This window comes from Lolium perenne, chromosome 2, assembly GCF_019359855.2.
Source record: "Lolium perenne isolate Kyuss_39 chromosome 2, Kyuss_2.0, whole genome shotgun sequence".
Taxonomy (NCBI): domain Eukaryota; kingdom Viridiplantae; phylum Streptophyta; class Magnoliopsida; order Poales; family Poaceae; genus Lolium; species Lolium perenne.
The window spans coordinates 79,840,330-79,849,853 of record NC_067245.2 but is presented as its reverse complement, the minus strand read 5'-3'; the positions used below and the strand labels follow the sequence as shown (position 1 = coordinate 79,849,853).

The window sequence follows — 9,524 nt, the reverse complement described above, 5'->3', positions numbered from 1 at the left end:
ATTGACAACACTACGTGATGGGTATAAGGTAGAACCAATTTAGACGGCTGACCATATAGACCTAGCTAACTTACATTTGAAAAGTAAGTGTTTAAGAGAGCGGCGATATAGCACACGAGCTCGCCTACACCTGGGTAGGGATTGGGCGAGCTGGCGCATTGGGAGGTGGGCATCGGTCTTTACCTTGGCTATATGCAGCGTGCACGTTGTATTGTACGAGGTGGGCCCGATTGTAGCGCTAACAGAATTTGGACCCGGACAAGGTGGACCAGTGGGTCAGCTGGGCTGGTTTTCTTGTACCGATGGGGCGTCCTCTTCCGGTACTGCACCACGCGGCCAACGCCCCTAATTTAAGGCAGACTCCTATCTGTTAGCAATAATCTTTCCTAGTATTAGACTAGTAAGATTGCACGTGCAAAGCACGTACATATTTGGATCACAATTTTTTAAAACAAAGTTAAAATTTTAAGAATTACTTGAATGGTAATCTATGTATCCATATGTACTTATCGACATAAGAGGAGAAAATCAGAAAGGAATTTATTTTCGGGGCGACTTCTCATGTTAGGACGGAGAAAAAACCATGAACCGTTTATATGTGATATATGGATGCTCACTGTGTTTGGAAAGAAAAAACACATAATTTCCTTAAGGCGCCATCTTGTTTCGGGCCCAGTCTAGCAACCGTATCAAGGGATGTGAGTCCGCATCTATTTGTTCATCCTTATATATTACAATATGTGGGGTCACGGTTTAACCCTGACTGGACGTAGCGTAAATTTTTCTTAGCTGCCATCCCTTACTCCACTTTGGTCGCCAGCAGGCATGAACACATCAACAACAATGGTGTGCTCCTCAAAGTTTGTATCCCTTTCTCATGCTTAAATACTATTTGGTCAAAATGATTTCTTCTATAGTATCTGCAATTTCTGCGGTGATCGTTCCGTATCTAGCCCTACTGCCTCTGCCTGACAAAATGTATTGCACCTTTTCCGCACGGTCCGTGGCAATAACAGCACTCGGTTTTTTTTTGGCAATAATAACAACATTCTGTTTCAACAGGCCCTAGACTAAACACGCCGCCCTCACTCTCATCCCACACACTAAAAAAGTCGTACGCACTTCCTTACTCTCTGTGTCTCCCAAAACGCCGGCGACCATACCCCAGCTCCCCTGCCTCGCCGACGCTGGCCTCAACGACCGTCTCCTCCTTCCTCTTCCTCCAGGAGACCGGAGACCAGGTGGCACTCACCGAAGGCCAGGTGACCCAGTGGGAGGCGCCAACAGAGGTGGAGGGGCAGACCTCGTCTCCACCGGATCCGCAGCCGCGGCCACCGTCACCAGATCCGCAATCGAGCGGGGATGAAGGGCGCTAAATTGGCAGCTGGAACAGGCCATCGGCGGCGGCAGGTATCTCGTCCACCATTTCCTTCCTAGCCATAGTCGCAAAAATTGCAGAGTGGAGCAGTAGTAGCCACCTACCTCATCTCACAGGTCTTTGCCATAGTTCTAGAAAGTTAGGTGATTTTATTTAGAATTCAAAATTCCTCTATTTCGGTATTCAGATTCCATTTGAGATGTTGAGGAGAACAGGGTTCTGAAAAAATAAAGAGTCACACAATAGCATGCTACTGTTCATTTCTATATGTAACCAATACTATTCTATCTGAAAGTAATTCATTGTGCAGTGTTTTGGCTAGTGTTCACGAACTGCATTTGCATCATGCATCCCTTCTCCTTGCATCCCTTCTCCTTGCCCTGTAAGAACACCTGAAATGTTACATGTAGCTTAGGAAATTCGATCGTAAGTTCGAGGTTGATGTTCTTCTGATGGAATTAGTGTACCGTGTGACACTCAGTTATGCTTGTTTTACTGCCCTTGCTAGTCTCATCATAATATGTCTCAAAGAAACTTCATGATACTTGATCAATTCATGATTGCAGACCACTCTTTTTATAGGTGGAATTGTTGTAGAAGTGTAGGGGGCTTGCTGCAATGCTGTTACTCTGTTATGGTTCTCAATTAAGCTGCTACTCCTCTCGAGCTAAGGTAAACACAACCTCGACACTGACTGCGGTAAATCAAAGTCCATTTTCTTGTTCTCTTATATGATGTTCACACAAACATATATCAAGCTTTCTTTGTAGTCACAGTTGGATTGTCTGACTCTCTTATACGATATATGCATATATCAAGCTTTATTTGTAGTCAAACTTGGATGTGTACACTGTAGGTCCGATAGATACATGCTTTAGTTCATCACTGAGATAATCTGATGTCTTGTGTATTGTGATTTTATTTTTTTGACTGTTCCTCCATTAACCCCAATATAATTTAATTTATAGCATACAAAATGAGTATTATGAATTTTTCCAGATGCAGCCATATGGATATCAATATGCAGTAACCATGTTAAATATATGTGCTTTTGTAGTTTCTAACTCGCGGCCTATTTGTCGCTTGGATCCTTCAACGTTACGGGATTATGCTCAAACTGTCTTCGATAATTTCACTGTTAACGCTGTGGTCGACTGGAGTACCACTAACTTCGGCTTGTGGGATATACAGCTTTGCTTGCTTCCTTTATTTTCAGCATTGGTCTCCCAATTTTGTATCCCAGGTAGCTTTGCTTTGCTGGTAACTTAGTGTTTAAAAAAATTCGACTGCATAGGCTACTCTGGTGTTGCTCCGGTAACTACTGAAAAGCATTGCTCATACTTTTCAAATTCCAGTTCACTTAAAATGCATGATTGGTTAGTGCATATGCAATTTGAACTAAACTGAAAAGATATGATGTGTGCCATTAAAAGTGTGCATATTGTTTACACCAAGTTTTGAATTCAGTTGTTGCTAAAATCCGGGTTGAGCTTGATTTAGCATGCATATACGATTATATCAAGTTGTATATCTTAGGATGATTAATGTACTGGTGTGTCTGGATTGCTGGAATGAATTTGTATTGGAGTTATTTGAAGCGCACAATCAACCTCGATTTGATCTATCAAGAAAATCACAAAGTACCATTGGTAATATATAGGATGAACAATTTGATCTACTACTGGTTTGGTAGCATTCCAAATGTGTGTTGTGTTGTTTAATCAGTCAGACATTCTCAAAACAGTAGCTTATTTATGATCCGTTGAGCACCGTGCAGATTGGTTTTGACCCTGCAACATTTACTAAGAATGGTTAGTTTTCCTTGGGAAAATTGAGTCCTCCAAAGCAACATGGTAGTTGAACATTTTCGTTTTGTTCTCGACCTCTTCCCCATTGAGCCAAAATCTTCTTAATCTTCATCAGGTTTCACAAACAAACTTGATTGCTTTAATACATTTTGTTCAGCAGTTTTCATAATTGAGCCAAAAATCTTAGCACAACATCATTTTCACAAACAAAGCTACCGTTTTATATGTTTTTCTCCCTAGATGATATGCTGGCATACTGGATTATATGTGTCGTGATGCTTTACTAAAGTGTGTTTATACACTGATGCGCATAGTTCACTGTTTGTTGGCTTACTGGATTTTAATTGCTATTGGATTTTTTTTTACCCTCTTACTGGATTTTTATGAATAGGCTTGAAGAGAGCATGGACCAGATTTGTTTTTCTTCACCTCAAATACTTAGCTCATGTTACAGTTATTCCATGATTGTAATTTGGTCTTGTACTTCTTACATATTCTATGATTCAATCTAGTAATATATTTTCATCCTATTTCACATGATTTATTTGTCATTAGCTCAACTTATCTATTCTCTGCCAACCCTACCATCTTATATAGTCGTTCTTCCGACGCAACATATAATTTGTAGCTTGATCACTGAAAGATAACTACTGTTTTTCTAGCTTAAGTGATTTGGTAAGAAGGAGCACCAAACTTAGCCATCAGTTTGATATAATTTGTAGCTTGATCACTGAAAGATATTTACATCTAATTTACTTGAGTGATTACCACACTGGTAGAAAAAGCTCCTTCCGTCCAGCCCCATTAGTCGCGAAAGTATAGGAACCGCGACTAACGGAGTCTTTAGTCGCGGTTCGGGAGGCGAACCGCGACTAAAGGCCTGGGCCCAGAGCGCTCGCTGGCCAGCTGGTGGACGGGAGGAGCTTTAGTCGCGGTTGGCCTGGCCAACCGCGACTAAAGGTGCCCGAATGCCTTTAGTCGCGGTTGGCGACTAAAGCCCCACCCCTATATATACCGTTCAGCCCACAGCACTTAGCCATTTGGTGCCACTTCTCTTCACAAACTTCACAAGGGGGTGTAGGTTTGCTTTTGGCTCCTCTTATGCACACAAGGTGTTTGATGAAATGCCCCAAGAGCATGAAACACACATGATATGAAGTGTCGGAGCCACACTTGAGCTTCCTCATTTATTTTTTCCTCCTCGATCGCGGTTAGCAACTTGAACCTTTCATATGTGTCATTGATAAAATATGCATGTGTGTTTCACATGTTTGTATTCTTGGTTGAAAACTATATAAACTCATCTCCGTGATGAATGTGAACTTTATCCATCATACAAGAAACTGATGCAGCTAATAGCCTAATAGTAACACTTTTTTAACGAAAATAACTTCAATCCAAATATTTCATTGCAGCAGGTCAGAGGAAGAAGTCGAACCTGAAGAAAGTGCAGCTGTACGCGTGTGGCGGGAGCCTGTCTCCGTTGACGGGACGTTCAGCCGGGCGCGGGTGCCGGTGGGAGCCCATCCACTCGTTCAGCAACGTGGAGTGCAGCCTCCCGTGGAGGCTATGGCGTTGCTCTTGTGTCACGGGAGCGGGCAGCACCAGGAGTGCTGCGGCGTGGGCGGAGGTGCCGACGCGAGCCTGTCCCTTCATTCAGGGGACGTGCAGGGCGGCCTGCCATGGAGGCTGTGGCGGATCTCTTGTGGGACGGCAGCGGGCGGCTGTCGGCGGGCCAGAAAGTGCTGCGGCGGCGAGCGGGATGCGGTGGCGGTGAGGGGAGAGTGGTATTGGGCTGTTGTTTTGTTCAACCGTTTTTTTATTGTGGGAGATGTCTCGCGTGGGTGGGTTGGCTTGATTCGATCGTGGGTGTTGTCCGCTCCATCAAACATGAAGAGCCTGTGGGTCCTTGGATCTTGTAATTGTACGGTGTGGATTGTCCGGATCAGCCCCTCTGGGGCTTTTATTAGTAGTAGAGATTTGTGAATCAAATTAGTAAGAGTCCATGTTAGGTTTGGTTTCCATGCCAAACCCTGTTGTGTTCGTGTTGGTTTGTGTTCCTGCCGGAGTTAGCTAGCTATGTGCTAGTAGATTCCTGGTTTGCTTAGTTTGCAAAGTATGCACGGGATATAAGTACAGTGGCGTGTTGGAGTAGGACTTTGGTCCGGGCGTAAGTGCGTGTATATAAGAGCATCTCCACTCGTCTCCTCGACGAGGCCCCTGAACGACGTTTTTCCATCCGGACGGCGTAATTCGGCCTAGTCGCGCCCCGGTTCCTCGTTTTCGTCCGGATTTGGGCATAAATTCATCCGGCGATCCCACGCCATCCCCGGCCCCCCGGGGAGCTTTCGGGGACTCCGGACGAAACAAAAGCGACAATGGCCCCAACTTGTCGGCGACAATGGCCTGGGTTTGTACGGCAATACCCTCATCTTCCCGATCTACGGCAATACCCTCGTCTTCCCGATCTACGGCAATACCCTCGTCGAACGAAAGCTTTGAACTCTCAAGTGGTGCAACATAGACAGATTATATATATTTCGAATATAATTCGAATAAACATAAAAATTACATATAAAAACTTTAAAACAAACTTAAACTACTTCAACCTCCTACATGGCCCCGCCTCATCGTCGTGGCGGCGACGCTTCCGGCTCGTCACCTCCTCGTCGGAGGAAGTTGAGTCCTCCTCCTCGTCAGCGTCCTCAGCCTCTTCGTCCTCCTCCTCCTGCTGCTCCTCCTCCTCTTCCTCGGCCTCTTCCTCGGCCTGCTCCTCGGTCTCTTCGTCCTCCTGCTCCTCGGCCTCTTCGTCCTCCTCCTCGTCGTCATCCCATTCGTCCTCGCTGGCCGGCGGGGGGGAATCGTCGCTGCTGGACGATGCAGCTTTATCCCACCAATGGCGCCATCCAGGCGGCTTCCCCTCGCTGTCGGTGTCCGATGGCCAAGAGAGATCGCTCATGGTTGACGGAGGATGGTGAGGAGAGAACAGATGAATGGCGTCGGCCGTCGGAAACCGTATATGTAGGTCTCTCGACGAAGAGAGCGGCGGTTGCTCTTCCGCGGAGTTCGTGCTCCATTACGACGGTTCTCGCATCGAGGCCACTTCGACCGTTCCCGACGAGTCGTTTGGGCTCTCCAGACCACTTCGCGACGGTTCAATGCGTCGAGGGCACTCCGATGATTGCCCTTCCCGGTGACTGCACCGTCGCTATGCACGCGGTGGGTGCGCGTCAGAAGGCGACCATGGGCTCGCGGCTGGGAAAATGGGCCTCCCCAGGCCACAAAATACATCCATCCGGCGATAAATAACGCCGGATTTCGGCCTGGGGAGCCCCAACGGCTGGGGATGCTCTAAGGACGGCCATAGCGTGAGATCGTATCGTGAGTTGAGAAAGAGTTTGTACCAAGAAAACAGAAAAGAGAAATAAAGAGAAAAATTTAGAGGGTGCGACGCGCACCCTTGGCTATAAATTTTTTCTTCGCGTTTGTTCGTCTAGTTTGAGGTAATCGATCCGTGGGTGAATCCCAACAATTGGTATCAGAGCGAGGTCAAAGATTTGAAGCTACGCTTGTCCCGGGGAGGCGACCCTACTAGCGCCTCGGGGCGGGCGACCACCGCTCGGCGGAGCGGTCGGCTGAAGACAACGAGCAAGCCGTCGTTAGCGAGGCGGCTGGCGATCGTCGCTCGGTGGAGCGACAAGGAAGGGGCGTCAGGGTGTTGTCGTCGGCAAGGAGGTGAAGGTGGATGATCGTTGATGGGAGAGGTGGTGCCGAGGTGTGGTACCGGGAGTCTCGTCAAGATCATCATCCGCGGGTTTTTCGTCAAGGTCGTCTTCGGAGGAGTCCGATGAGTCAAGGAGTCGTGGTCGTGAAAGTTGTCACGTCGAGTTGGCGTCGAGTCCGTGAGTCGTCGTTGTGTCCAAGTGCTTGTCTCTGTGAGGATCCGTTGCAATTGATGCATGTGGAGGTTGAGGGACTGTCCGGTGAGGGATATCACCATGGGCGAAGACGCAACAACTGGATAGCGGGTAGCTGTCAGCGTGCCTCAACCAAGTCGTCTACGTGTCTCGACGAGAGGATCAATGTGAAGTGTGAAGGGGGCGGTAAACCAGTGAAGGAGAGTCTCTTTAATGAGGACCTGTCTCTACATGAGGCTGGAGTGGATGGTGTAGTCCACGAGGTAGTCGGCATGTATTGCGCTAGGGTGGATGGTGTGTTCCACGGTTGCTAGCGTGGCTGGGTAGTCCGGATCATGTTTGAGTTGTTCCGTAAATTCGTCAAGTTGAAGTTGGGAAGAGCCAATTAAACTTGTCGTGGAGCGAGACCTAGACAAGACGCGGATATGCAAGAAATCAAGATCGGAGAAGCACGGAAGACCAAGAGTCAAGATTAGGGAGAGATTGTTAGCAATATCTTTCCTAGTATTAGACTTGTGAGTCAAATTAGTAAGAGTCCATGTTAGGTTTGGTTTCCATGCCAAACCCTGTTGTGTTCGTGTTGGTTTGTGTCCCTGCCGGAGTTAGCTAGCTATGTGCTAGTAGATTTCTGGTTTGCTTAGTTTGCAAAGTATGCACGGGATAGAAGTACAGTCTAGGTCGGTCTAGTCTTTCCATGTTAGTTTATCAGCGTGTTGGAGTACGACTTTGGTCCGGGCGTAAGTGCGTGTATATAAGCACGGCCATAGCGTGAGATTGTATCGTGAGTTGTGAAAGAGTCTATACCAAGAAAACAGAAAAGAGAAATAAAGAGGAAAATTTAGAGGGTGCGACACGCACCCTTGGCTATAAATTTTGTCTTCGCGTTTGTTCGTCTAGTTTGATGTAATCGATCCGTGGGCGAATCCCAACAATTGGTATCAGAGCGAGGTCAAAGATTTGAAGCTACGCTTGCCCCGGGGAGGCGACCCTACTAGCGCCTCGGGGCGGGCGACCACCACTCGGCGGAGCGGTCGGCTGAAGACAGCGAGCAAGCCGTCGTTAGCGAGGCGGCTGGCGATCGTCGCTCGGTGGAGCGACAAGGAAGGGGCGTCAGGGTGTTGTCGTCGGCAAGGAGGTGGAGGTGGATGATCGTTGATGGGAGAGGTGGTGCCGAGGTGTGGTACCGGGAGTCTTGTCAAGATCATCATCCGCGGGTTTTTCGTCAAGGTCGTCTTCGGAGGAGTCCGATGAGTCAAGGAGTCGTGGTCGTGAAAGTTGTCACGTCGAGTTGGCGTCGAGTCCGTGAGTCGTCGTTGTGTCCAAGTGCTTGTCTTTGTGAGGATCCGTTGCAATTGATGCGTGTGGAGGTTGAGGGACTGTCCGGTGAGGGATATCACCATGGGCGAAGACGCAACAACTGGATAGCGGGTAGTTGTCAGCGTGCCTCAACCAAGTCGTCTACGTGTCTCGGCGAGAGGATCAATGTCAAGTGTGAAGGGGGCGGTAAACCAGTGAAGGGGAGTCTCTTTAATGAGGACATGTCTCTACATGAGGCTGGAGTGGATGGTGTAGTCCACGAGGTAGTCGGCATGTATTGCGCTAGGGTGGACGGTGTGTTCCACGGTTGCTAGCGTGGTAGTCCGGATCATGTTTGAGTTGTTCCGTAAATTCGCCAAGTTGAAGTTGGGAAGAGCCAATTAAACTTGTCGTGGAGCGAGACCTAGAGAAGACGCGGATATGCAAGAAATCAAGATTGAAGAAGCACGGAAGACCAAGAGTCAAGATTAAGGAGAGATTGTTAGCAATAATCTTTCCTAGTATTAGACTTGTGAGTCAAATTAGTAAGAGTCCATGTTAGGTTTGGTTTCCATGCCAAACCCTGTTGTGTTCGTGTTGGTTTGTGTCCCTGCCGGAGTTAGCTAGCTATATGCTAGTAGATTCCTGGTTTGCTTAGTTTGCAAAGTATGCACAGGATAGAAGTACAGTCTAGGTCGGTCTAGTCTTTCCATGTTAGTTTATCAGCGTGTTGGAGTAGGACTTTGGTCCGGACGTAAGTGCGTGTATATAATCACGGCCATAGCGTGAGATTGTATCGTGAGTTGAGAAAGAGTTTGTACCAAGAAAACAGAAAAGAGAAATAAAGAGGAAAATTTAGAGGGTGCGACACGCACCCTTGGCTATAAATTTTGTCTTCGCGTTTATTCGTGTAGTTTGATGTAATCGATCCGTGGGCGAATCCCAACATTATCTTCCTCACCAGGCTGCTGGGTCCCATAGCAGATCGAGAAAAGAGCAACTACCGCGGTGATGAACGCAACGGACCAGAGCAGCTTGGGCTAAGGACAGCTCCAACGTGGCGACCCATCTCGCGTTCGCGCGTTCGAATGGGTTCAACCGGATAAATTTGCGGTCCAACGCGGC

The 9,524-nt window shown here is 47.6% G+C and overlaps 1 long non-coding RNA gene across 2 annotated transcripts; it reads left to right on the top strand.

The window, feature by feature from the left end:
- Positions 1-1,069: 1,069 nt before the first annotated feature.
- LOC127333063 (uncharacterized) lies at positions 1,070-5,030 on the top strand. 2 transcript variants are annotated; one of them, XR_007870895.2, is made up of 3 exons: positions 1,070-1,410; positions 1,961-2,050; positions 4,602-5,030. It is a non-coding gene; the product is annotated as an uncharacterized lncRNA (long non-coding RNA). The 2 variants fall into 2 exon arrangements; XR_007870894.2 differs by having other exon boundaries at positions 1,945-2,050.
- The last annotated feature ends 4,494 nt before the right edge of the window (positions 5,031-9,524 follow it).